Source organism: Pan paniscus, chromosome 10 (genome assembly GCF_029289425.2).
Source record: "Pan paniscus chromosome 10, NHGRI_mPanPan1-v2.0_pri, whole genome shotgun sequence".
NCBI classification, from domain to species: Eukaryota; Metazoa; Chordata; class Mammalia; order Primates; family Hominidae; genus Pan; species Pan paniscus.
In genome coordinates this window covers 106,439,120-106,452,143 of record NC_073259.2, presented here as the reverse complement: position 1 = coordinate 106,452,143, position 13,024 = coordinate 106,439,120, and the positions used below count along the sequence as shown (strand labels likewise).

The window sequence follows — 13,024 nt, the reverse complement described above, 5'->3', positions numbered from 1 at the left end:
TCCAGGTGTTCTCATTGTTCAGCTCCTGCTTATGTGTGAGAACATCTGGTGTTTGGTTTTCTATTCCTGTGTTAGTTTGCTGAGAATAATGGCTTCCAGCTCCATTCATGTCCCTGTAAAGGACATGATCTCATTTCTTCTTATGGCTGCATAGTATTCCATGGTGTATATGTACCACATTTTTTTAATCCAGTCTGTCACTGATGGGCATTTGGGTTGATTCCACATCTTTGCTATTGTGAATAGTGCTGCAGTCAACTTATGCATGCATGTATCTTTATAAAAAAATGATTTCTATTCCTTTGTGTATCTACCCAGTAATGGGATTGCTGAGTCAAATGGTATTTCTGGTTCCAGGTCTTTGAGGAATTGCCACACTATCTTCCACAATGGTTGAACTAATTTACATTCTTACCAACAGTGTAAAAGCATTCCTATCTCTCTGCACCTTTGCCAGCATCTGTTGTTTCTTGACTTTTTAATAATCACCATTCTGATTGGCTTGAGAAGGTAAATTGTGGTTTTGATTTGCATTTTTCTAATGATCAGTGATGCTGAGCTTTTTCTCATATGTTTGTTGGTTGCATTTATGTCTTCTTTTGAGAAGTATCTGTTAATGTTCTTTGTCCATTGTTAATGAGGTTTTTTTTTTCTTGTAAATTTGCTTAAGTTCCTTGTAGACTCTGGATATTAGACATTTGTCAGGTTAGGGTGGATAAAATGGAAAATTTTTCTCCCATTCTGTAGGTTGTCTGTTCACTCTGATGATAGTTTCTTTTGCCGTGCAGAAGCTCTTTAGTTTAATTAGATCCTATTTGTCAGTTTTTGCTTTTGTTGCAATTGCTTTTGATGGTTTTGTCATGAAATGTTTGCCCATACCTATGTCCTGAATGGTATTGCCTAGATTGTCTTCTAGGGTTTTTATAGTTTTGGGTTTTACAGTTAAGTCTTTAATCCATCTTGAATTAATTTTTGTATAAGGTGTAAGGAAGGGGTCCAGTTTCAATTTTCTGCATATGGCTAGCCAGTTCTCCCAGCACCATTTATTAAATAGGGACTCCTTTCCCCATTGCTTGTTTTTGTTAAGTTTGTCAAAGATTAGATGGCTGTAGATGTGTGGTCTTATTTCTGAGTTCTCTATTCTGTTCTGTTGGTCTATGTGTCTGTTTTGTACCAGTATCATGCTGTTTTGGTTACTGTAGCCTTGTAGTATAGTTCGAAGTCAGGTAGCATGATGCCTCCAGCTTTGTTCTTTTTGCTTAGAATTATCTTGGGTATACAGGCTCTTTTTTGGTTCCATATGAATTTCAAAATAGTTTTTTCTAATTCTGTGAAGAATGTTAATGGTAGTGTGGGAATAGTATTGAATCTATAAATTACTTTGGGCAGTATGGCCATTTTCACTATGTTGATTCTTCCTATCCATGAGCATGGAATGTTTTTCTATTTGTTTGTGTCCTCTCTGATTTCCTTGAGCAGTGGTTTGTAGTTCTTCTTGAAGAGGTCCTTCACTTACCTTGTTAGCTGCATTCCTGGATATTTTATTCTTTTTGTAGCAATTGTGAAAGGGAGTTCATTCATGATTTGGCTCTCTGCTTCTCTATTGTTGCTATATAGGAATGCTTGTTATTTTTTCACATTGATTTTGTGTCCTGAGACTTTGCTAAAGTTGCTTATCAGCTTCAGAAGCTTTTGGGTTGAGACAATGGGGTTTTTCTAGATATAGGATCATGTCGTCTGCAAACAAAGACAATTTGACTTCCTCTTTTCCTATCTGAATACCCTTTATTTCTTTCTCTTGCCTGATTGCCCTGGCCAGAACTTCCAATACAGTGTTGAATAAGAGTAGTGAGAGAGGGCATCCTTGTCTTGTGCTGGTTTTCAAGGGGAATGCTTCCAGCTTTTGCCCATTCAGTAAGATGTTGGCTGTGGGTTTCACATACTTATTTTTTCATAGTGGGAACACTTAAAATCTCCTTTCTTAGCAATTTTCAATTATACAATATGTTTTTATTAACTATAGTTACCATGATGCACAGTAGATCTCCTGAACTTATTCTCCCTGAAATTTTGTATCCGTTATCTCCCCTGACACTCTGTGTGTGCTTTGAATCTCACCCCTGGGTGGAGGCAGTTTTCATGGCATGCATCCTACCTGGCAGGCTAAGGTTCAATAAGCTTAAACTTTCTTTTTTCTTTTTTTTTTTTTTTTTTTGAGATGGAGTTTTGCACTTGTCGCACAAGCTGGAGTGCAGTGGTGTGATCTCGGCTCACAGCAACCTCTGCCTCCTGGGTTCAAGCAATTCTCCTGCCTCAGCCTCCGGAGTAGCTGGGGTTACAGATGCCTGCCACCATGCCCAGCTAATTTTTGTATTTTTCGTAGAGATGGGGTTTCACCATGTTGGCCAGGCTGATCTTGAACTCCTGACCTCAGGTGATCCACCCACCTTGGCGTCCCAAACTGCTGGGATTACAGGCATGAGCCACCATGCCTGGCCAGTTCAAACTTTCTGTAAGAGAAGATGTGAATCCTCCTGAGGGTTTAGATGCAGAAACTCCTGCCTGGTGCTGGTTCACCAGTGGTAGCTTCAGGGAAGGCCCGATAGTCTTTCAATATCAACAACATCAACCCAATATCTTTTCTCAGATTTTTGGGCTTTGCCCTTTGTAAACGTGCCAATCCTCTTAAAAACTGCTTATATTTTCTTCCATTCCTTTCTGTAGGACAGATGGTGAAATAACTCCAAGAATGTTAAGGTATTTCAGCACCGTTTAATGCAAAGAGCTGGGATCTGAAGGTAGCTGACTTGAGTTCATCTCTTGGCTCCATCAGTTATCTGTGTGACCTTGGACAGGCTATGAAACCTCTTTTAGTCTCTTCATTTGCAAAATGGGGTAATTATATCCATTTTCCTAGATTCCTACCATCCATTCATTTATGTCTTTTCACCAGAGAAAGACCAAATTAATATCACAATAGATACAGTCTACCACGCAATTCAGTTGTCCAGTCCTTGGGGTCAGGGGACTGAAAAATTGGCAGAGCAGGCTATTAATAGTTTCCAAGATAGAATTCACACCAAATGCTATACTATCCTCTGCTCCAAAAAGCAGACGTGGGTTTTCTGTCTTATTTGTTGTGATGGGTTTGTTTATTGGAGTTTTCCTTTTAGAACTGTCTAGAACTTTTCCAATTTAAGTGATTCTGAAATGACATTTCCAAAACTAACCTAAGACTTTTCTCTGCTGTCCCTAGCTTCACCTCACATCTCCATAAAAGCACACCCAGGCTTCATTACATTTACCAAGATAGACTCAAATAAATCCTACTGTAGATAAACAGCCCACAGAATTAACCATGGGTGAGTAGGCTGGCTCTAAATGTACTCTTTAAAGGGCATGCTCTTTAAGGGGAGAAACCAACCAGGGAATGGATTTGGAGATAATTTGTGTCTTGCAGGTGTGGACTGATAAGGCACACAAAAGCTCAACTTTATGATTGTAGAAAGGCAATATGCCTCTCGTCAGTGTAGCCTACATAAGCAAAGTCATTTATCAGAGCAAGATAAATTGTTCCAGTTATTTGTCAGGAGTGAAAACTAATAGGTATAATAATAATATAGTAAAATTTGTTAAGTACTTGTTGTATATATTATCTCTTGAGTCTTTAAAGCTACTGCATGTGATAGGTGTTGCTGTTCCTATTTTACAAGTGAAGAAATTAACACTCATGAGGTTTACTGATTTATCTCAGTTTCCATAGATAGGAGTTGGAGTAGTGGTTCTCAACCTGAAGGGACACTTGGGAATGTCTGAAGACAACTTTGGCTGCCACGGCTGGTAGTGGGGTGGGAGTAGGGAGGAGATACTAGTGGAATCTAGTGGGCAAAGGCCAGGAATGCTGCTAATATCTCCTATATGAAAGAATTATGTGGTTTCAGTAGTGTTGAGGTTAAGAAACCCTGAGTTGGGGAAGTGGCAACAAACCAGGGTTTTTGATTCCTAGTTCAATACTTACTTCTCTACAAGTTTTACAAGACAATGGTGTAGTAGAACTGCTGTCAGTAGTCCTAAGTTTCTCCAGGCTGACGTTTCTCTGGCAGTACATGCTGGTGTCATCTGGAATCATTTTGATGGGTTGTTGGGTCCACTCCCATGGTTTCCTTCAGAACAGGTTGTAGGCTATTCTGAATATCACCTCTGGGTGTCTCATGACCAAAATTGGCAGTATGTGATTTTTAGGTAGTTAGAGGAAGAATCTCCTTATGATGGAGCCAAGAGGATATCTTGTGGAGAAAAATGAACTGGAAATTAAGAAAAAATCTCATTTTGCCCACCCATGTAAATAATAATTATCCATATATACAGTGCTTTATCATTTTCGAAGCACGTTCATATTCCTTCAGCAAATATTTGTTGAGGAGAAAAAAAGTGCCAGGTTCTGTTCCAGTTCTGAGCATTCAGTAGTGATGGAGACAAAGTGACTTACTTTCTGGAGTTTTTTAATGAGAGGCAGAAAATATGGACAATAAAACAAGTAAGTATCAAAATACCAGGGAAGGTAAGTGCTATAGAAAACAATAAAGCAGAGGAAGGAAACTAGGGAGTATGGTGTTGCCATTTCACATAGGAGGGCAGGAAAGGTCTAACAGTATTTTTGCATAGACGTGAGAACAGGAGGCAGGGAATCATCTGGATATCAGGGGGAGGAGAGTTCTGGGAAGAAAGAACAGCAAAAGCTCTGTGATTGGTGTGTGCTTGAGTGCCAGTTTAAGGAACAGCAAAGAGACCAGGGTGGGTGAAGTGAAGTGGGCAAGGGGGCAACTGTGAGGAGAGGGGCCACAGAGCTAGCAGCAGATGGACCTCGAAGCCACTGGGGGACTTTGGGTTTAACTCTGATTGAGATGGGGAGCTATGGAAGAGTTGTGAGCAGTGGAATGACATGATCAATCATAGTGCCATGATTGCACATAGTAGATCAGTCCGGCTGCTGTGTTGAGAACAAACTAGAGGAGTCTAGGTTTACAGTCAGGAAACCAGTTCCAAGGCTACTGTATCAATCCAAAGAAGAAACAATAGTGGTTGAAACCAGAGATGTAGCATTGGAGGTAGGTATATTTTGATGGTTGAGCCAACAAGATTTGCAGCATATATGGAGTATGAGATAAAGAGAGGGGAAAGGATGGCGCCCAGGATTTTGGCCTGAGCAATTTTTCCATTTGACATGGTGAGTCTGTAGGAGAAGCAGATTTGATGTGCAACATCAGGAAGTCTGTTTAAATGTGTTAGTGTAAGGTGCTTATTAGACATTAGTGGAGGTGTTGAGTTATATTGCATGGCGTATAGCATATCCAATGTTATAGCATATCTCTCTTTGATCAAAAGCCAGGATTTAATTAACATGACCATTGCTACAACATGATGGAACTGGGGTGAAATAATACTTTATGTGATTCCAACACCAATGTCATTGTACTGACAGAGAATTCTAGATATGAGTCAGTATATGGAAAGAGTACCTTCAAATACCTTCAGTTTCTAACAACTGTCTTTAAACCGTGCTTCTCTGTGACCTTCCCTAAAAAGCAAGGAGTGGTCACATTGGGACAGAGGCACAGGTCACATCCAAATAAGACAACTTGATTCCTAAAGACTGCAGTGTGCATATGATTAACCAAGTTCCATATTGAACCCTTTATGTTTTACACATGTGAGTCCCTTGGTTTTCAGTGGCTGTCTTGCAAACAACATGCAGTTGAATTTTGAATTTAGATCTTATCTAAGAATGTATGTCTTTTAAAGAGGAGCACAGAACCTCATCACATTGATTGTGATTATGAAATGTTACTTCTTACTGCTATCCTATTTTAGGTCTTTCTTTGTATATGCCTCCTTGACATTTCCCCCTTTTCCTTTTAAAATCTTGAGTCACTTTTTCATGTTTCTTTTGATCTTTTCCCTCCAGTGAACATATTCTATTTTTTTCCAACTAGTAGCTACCTTTAACTTAAATAAATATTGAGTCTAAATTTCCTTATTTACATCAAGAATAAAACAGCATCTATTACCTCTTCCCTTGTGAGATGAGATAATTTAACTTCCTTTACTTTCTTTGGCTGCTGAACCATTTCAAGGTTTTGGCTTAAGAAATCACAGACTAAGAGCATATGAGGCTCTTATTTTGCAAGAGGGGGAAACTGAGGCCCAGAGAAGTAAAAAGATTTACTTCTTCTGAAAAGCCCCATGTTCTGAAGAGAAGAATTGGAGAGCTAGACCCAGACACAGGGCATCTAGTCTATCCTTCACTGTCAGCTTGGACAATACTCAAACAGCCCTTAAAACTCTCAGACAGATGAGAAAATATGCTAGGTTTAGAGACTTAAAGAAAATGGATTTCTCAATTCACTGAATTTAGATCTCATCTAATTCTAATTCATCGTAGAAGTTTAAAAGCTTTTCAGGAAATTCTTCCATCTCTATAATAAATTTTTTTTTAGCCTATGTTCTATTAATCTTTCTGTTCATGACGGAAAGCCTTTTGCTTAATAATATCCCCTCAAATATTTGAAGACTATTCTTAAGTCTCCCCATAGACTCCTTTTCTCCAGAGTAAATAATCTAAATTCCTTTAAACTTTTCTCATAAATTCTTCTTCCCATTCTTTTATTAATCTTTATCACTTTCTTCATTTTTTTTCTATCTTGTGAAGCCAGGAGAGAACAAAGTACTATGATACTGATTGTATAGTTCACACCAAACTGTGAGTTGAGGGTGGGGCCACTTCCTATTCAACTTTGTATTCCTAGATCAGAGGTCCGCAATTTTTTTTTTTTTTTTTTCCTGAGGAGAGCCAGAGAGTAAATATTTTAGACTTGGCAGGCTGAGAGGCGATGTATTCTTTGAGCGACTATTCTCTCCAAAAGGCTAATACTCTGTTTTATATTTTATATTAAAAATGTACGAATCATTCTTAGCTCAAGGGCCATGCAAAAATAGTATGGCTGATGGGCTGCTGTAGATTACTGAGCTTTGCCTTAAATTTTAGCACAATACATGGAGCATAGAAGGCATTTGATAAAGTTTGCTGAATAAAAGAATGCATGCATCTATGAAGATATTTCCATAGCTTGTCTTTTATATTCTTGTTAACACTTCTATGATGTTGCTGACTCAATGAGCTTGTCTACTAAGATCTCCAGATCTTCTTCTGTCATATATACATGGCCAGCGCTTTTGCATGCTGTTTGTACCTGGGAAGTTTTGTTGTTCTTCCCTTAATCTAAGCTGCAGTAGGGGTTCTCTATTAACCTTCATTTGCTGGTGGCTTTGGATCTCACCTTTAATTTAGTGAGGCTGTTTTGAACTTTTGTTTTTCCAGTGTATTCAGCAGCTGTCCTAGTTAGAAGTCATCTGTGAACTCAACAAGTAAGCCCAGGCAACTGATAAAACCAAAATGCTGGACCCAGTTTAACTCCTCAACTGGGGCTCCCAGCTCTGTTTTCATTCTTATGGCTTCCACCTGCCTTGTAGGGATGGGGGAGCTCATTTCTACTTATTGTTCTGGAATAGATTGGAAGGAATCAGACAGGTTCACAGAGAAGGCTGGCACTAACGACAGAAGGAAAAAACCCTTCCTTTCTTTCTCCTTAGTCTTTGGGCCTGTAGAGAACACTTGTCACAGCCTGAGGGAGAGCTCTGTATTAGAAGAATTTCCATTCTGAGTTGAATTTGGATGAAGCAGTCTTGAGCATCACAAATCCATAGCGTCAGGAAGATGGAGCTGCTTTACAGAATGCCTAGAGGCTGACCCCTGAGACTGAGCACATCCTCCTGCCACTGTCTCTTTGTCCCCACCCCAGTTTCAGTTGAATTAATTAATAGGTGCGCAGAGACTTTTCTGATCAAAGTCCCCTATTTACCTGCAATGATCTTATGTGGGTACCTGTTATCTCTCTCCACTAGGGTCCAGTCAACAAGAAGCCATGTCTCTTCATTCCTCTGCATCCTGCCTTGGTACACAAAGGGGCGATTAGAGTTAGCCAGATGTGATGTCAAGGCTGATGGGAAACAAGGCAGGGAACATTTCTTTTCCTCCAAGCTCCTGACTAGCTATTAGGTGGTTACAACTTTCAATCTGAGGGAACTGGGAAAAGCTTTACCCTGGTTCCCTAGAGGTGAAATATGTTACCTATAGCCCATTATATCCACTTTCGCTCCTCTCTGCTCCCCTCCCCTCTGTGTGGCTGAAATTGCTGTGATTGCTACCATTTAAAATGTCCTGGAAAGCTGCATTTATTTACAATGGCTTCCTTCTTAAACAGGTGGGGGAAGTTGCAAAATAGCTAACCCAGTGGTGGATCAATCTTTAACATTTCTTTCAAATGTGGAAGGAAAGAAGATGATGACAATTTTAAGGCTCTATTAGGTGGAAATGATCTACGAGGGATGGCGGACAGCTGAAGGTCACAAATCAGGCACTGCCTCTGGCTCAGTGATTCAGAAGAATAGTGGAATGGGAAGTGTGTTCCTGAGTTTTATCAGAGTCCAAGTTTAGGAATTTATCAACGTGTGCCTGGGATTTGCTGTAATGAGCCTCTTCACTCCTCTCACAAAACAAACCTGTGTCTGATTAAAGCTGGCGGGCCTTCCTTGGATATAGAAATGAATTCATTTAGAATTTTGGGGAAAAACATCATGTCTTTGTCTGGCTTAACTGAAGAATAGCCTCATTGGTATGTGGGGATCATGCTTATTCCCCATCTGGTTAAAAGATAATGTCAATGCCATTGAATTTACATATTTTCTATCAATAATGTTTGGAGAGCCTCTTTCAAGGTGTTTTCAATTCTATACTTTCTCTTTTTCTATTTTTGTCAGCGATTTTTCTTTACCCCGTGTAGGGTCAGGATGGACTCGGCTATGCTGCAGTAGCAGAAATACTTTGAAATCTCACTATCCAAAGACAATAAAGGTTTATTTCATTCTTATACATGTCCATCACATTCTACATGGCTACCCTCCACGTTGTTTTCTCTCAGTGACCCCACCACCAAGAGCAGGGTTTGGCAAACTTTTTCTGTAAAGGGTCAGACAGCACAGTACACAGCTTTGCTGGCCATGTGGTTTCTATTGCAGCTGCTTAACTGCCATTATAGCATGGAAACAGCTGCAATGTGTAAAGAGATAGGCATGGCTGTGTTCCAATAAAATTTTATTTATAAAAACTGACAGAGGACTGGGTTTGGTCTGCAGGGAGTGTAGTTTGCCCACCTTGCGGTGGCGAGGGGAAGGAAATGTGGTGAATTTTGCAGCGCTTCTTTAAATCTTAACTTCCACTCACATTTTATTGGCCACAGCAAGCCACAGGGCCACATCTAACTTCATGGAGGTACAGAAAGTGCAGTGCTCATTTGTGCCCAGAAGGAGAACCAGAAACATCGGTGGACAGCACCATTGAAGACACATTCCTTTCCTATTCTTTTTAGAAAAGTCTGGTATTTCTAGATTAGCACTTCTTCAAAAAGCATCCATTAACTGCAGTCTACATGTTTTACAACTCAATTGCTGTGATCGGAACTAAACAAATTTAGGAGATGAACAGGATCAAATTTCCAGGAGTCATTCTAAATAGTAAGTATGTGACTTCTTTTGACAGAGTCTCGCTCTGTCGCTCAGGCTGGAGTGCAGTGGCGCGATCTTGGTTCACTGCAACCTCTGCCTCCTGGGTTCTAAGCAATTCTCCTGCTTCAGCCTCTGGAGTAGCTGGGATTACCGGCGCGTTCCACCATGGCCGGCTGATTTTTGTATTTTTAGTAGAGACAGGGTTTCACCAAGTTGCCCAGACTGGTCTCAAACTCCTGACCTCAGGTGATCCACTCACTTCGGCCTCCCAAAGTGCTGAGATTATAGGTGTGAGCCACTGTGCCTGGCCGTGACATTTCTTTTCTTCAGACCACCAAAGTTCTGTTTGGGTCCCTGAACTGTTCTGGTGAGATTAGTTTCAGCCATCCAACTCATTCTCAGGTGTTTAGATTTCTGGTTAGATTTCTGAATCCAGACAGTGACCATATCCTCCCTTGCCTGTTTTTGTTTTTTGTTTTTCCCTATAAGTCACAGACGTCTTGCACTCTCTCATCCTTCACTAGGATAGGACTGAGCCTGGGTCTTGCAGACCACCTTGGGGATGGGCAAACTCTTTCTGTATCCCCAGGGGAGACAGCAGTTCCCACCCATGTGCCTCTGGAGCCTTCACTTGTCTTTTAGCATCCATTTCGTTATCTCCAGGTTTGCATATTAGGAAAGGAGATTTCACTTCATCCAGAAGAGGGCACTATGCACCAAGTCTAGAATATTCAGTTCCTTCCAGTGGAGGCACAAATTATGGGATTAATGAAACCCGTATTCAAACCCTGAAACTATAGCACCTATCATAAAACACAAACCAAAATACCACATTAAGAATGTACTCTACAAAAAGAGGAAAACAATGCAATTTCTTAGCAACTTGTACATTTCAGAAGGTACAAACTGCTTTGTTAAATCAACCAAACAATTTTAGGGGGTGCTCCTCTTCCTTTCTTACTAACTCAGGCTCTTTGAACCAAAGCCTGCCCTACAGTTGGCCGCTTACACGATGTCCTTAGAGCCTTGGGGGCCAAGGCTGCAGGTTTGGTCCTGTTGAAAACAGAATAACTTGCTTCTTTCAGGCATCTTCTTCCATTAGGGAGTGAATAACATGTCAGAGAAACTTCATGCCAAATGCAGGCGAAAAATGAAATACAATAATTCCCTATGTGCTAAAATGGAAGATGCCAGTGTTTTATAATATGGAGAAAGTTTGAATGGGGAACGTAGTGATTATACACTTTTTGTCCCATTCTCTCGGTCCATTTGTACTTAAGCATCATCTCTCTGTGGTGTGTTCTTAAGAGAACCACCCAGACCCTCCCCCAACCTTTTTTTTTTTTTTTTTGCTGCAACTTCCTACTTAGCTGCTAAGCGTTCTCCTTGAATCTTGACTATGACTATCACGTTACTGAGCCCTCCCTGCTTCAGTTTTCTTGTGTGTAAAACAGGCATAATTATAGTGCTTATCTCTGAAGATGTCATGAGATTTTTATTATCATGCATTCTTTTGTTGTCTCTTCTCAAAAGTTTGCAGACTGTTTTAACCTCTACTATACTTTTTTTTTTTTTTTTTTTTTTTTTACAATGCTGCCATGTAACTGTCTCTGGAGTAAATTTATTCTCAGGCATATTATTTATCAATCAAACATAAGATATTAAATATTTAAAGGCAACTCTCTGATGGTATCCTTCTCTTGGGGCGAGGTATATACAGACTTTTCCCAATTAGTCTTTTTATTATCACACAGAGCACTCAATATATGCTTCATGGCCTATGAAACCTCTCCAGTGGATTTTCCCTGAAATGCTATCCCTTGGAATTTTATCCCCTTTCTCTGGTTAAGTTCCTGGATTAAGTCAGGTAAAAAAAGATATTAGTAAGATTACATTAACAGCAGATGACATTAATTTGCTACTTTCCATGTTCTAGGCACTATGCTAAGGACTTTATGTATATTGGTTTATTTAATCCTCATCAAACTCTTATGCAGTATCTCAATTTTACAGATGAGGAAACTGAGGGTGAAAGAAGTCTAGCAACTTGGCACAAATCACACAACTAGAAAGTGGCAGAAGCTGGTCCTGCTCATGGTACATTGACTTCCGCCCTACACTAGATTTTCCTAAAATGTGTTTCCCTGAGGAGAAACTGAATATGCAAAAACAGAACTCTGTCCCACAATCTGCAGCAACCAGCCTTGGAAACTAATCTGTTATTTTTAGTAACTAGCCCAGGAAGTCAGCCTGCTATCTCTAAATCAACTTGCAGGAAGTCTGACCACTGTTTCTAGAAACTGGTCCAGGAAGCCAAACAATAACTCCTGTAACTGTTGGCCCCAAATTGCCAAGCTTGATTAACAACTGACAGTATCTCTAATTTTTGTCCTTGTTTCCAATTTATAAGTATCCAGAGTAAGCCAAATATGTCCCATACCCATCAGGTAGGATGCCCCGCTTGTAGTTAGCCTGCCTCCAGCTTCCCCAGGCCAACAAGCCTCCAAACAGGGCACACCTGAAGCCTTCCCTTTTCTCCATGATGAAGCTTTCTCACTCCTCTGCCTTTGAGTCTTTGCCAAATGCAAGTGATAGTGGCTGGTTCCCTTGCTATATAACAAGCTCTGAATGAATAAGGAGGCTTTGCTTGTTCTTGTTTGGTTGGTTTTCATTTGTTGCCACATTGGTCACCATGTATTTTCTTTGGTCTATGCTGAATCTCTTTCATGTCCCACATCAATCTACCTACTATGCTGATTTATGTGGTTTCATGTTAGAATAGTCTTTTTTTTTTTTTTTTTTTTTGTATTTGGGTTGACATTTCAACTGCAGAGAATTCTCAGTCTCTCTGTCTAAAATTGCTCATGTACAAACTTAAATCACGATGACTTCATCCACTGATGAATTGTGTTTCTATAGCTTTAGCTACTTCTGTTCCAATTTGCTATTACAGTTGCCTGTCCAGTGCTTCTCTCAAATGTTCACTTTGGTTCAGTGTCTACTTTGGTCATTAGATAATGCCTTCACCTCTGCTGCTAGAGAGAGGATTTTTAGACATCTGACAGGCATTTTTAAGAAAGAAAGCAACTTCGGTCCTGAGCACTGCAGATCTTCCCCACTGCTCAGAAATCTTCTGTATTGTGGCTGCTTCCTTTGTCACATGACTAAAGCCTGTCCCTTCTGTCCTGCTCCAGGGATTAAAAACAGTCCAGCTGCTGTTCAATCTGGGATTTTCATGTCCAATGAGTTCACGTGTCTTCCAATACCACGGGTTGAAAAATAAACGTAGTGTAATTCTGTGCAGGTTGCATCTCAGCTAGAAAGTGTGGATTTAGTCCTAAATTGTATTATTTGTCAGGGTAGTTCGGCTTCACTCTGGGTTATGCAAGAGCTTGTTGTATAG

At 40.1% G+C, this 13,024-nt stretch overlaps 1 protein-coding gene across 2 annotated transcripts in view; it reads left to right on the top strand.

Moving 5' to 3' along the window:
- The window catches only part of LOC130540681 (uncharacterized), a 169,711-nt gene that overhangs the window by 120,288 nt on the left and 36,399 nt on the right, over nucleotides 1–13,024 (top strand). The window lies entirely within an intron of this gene.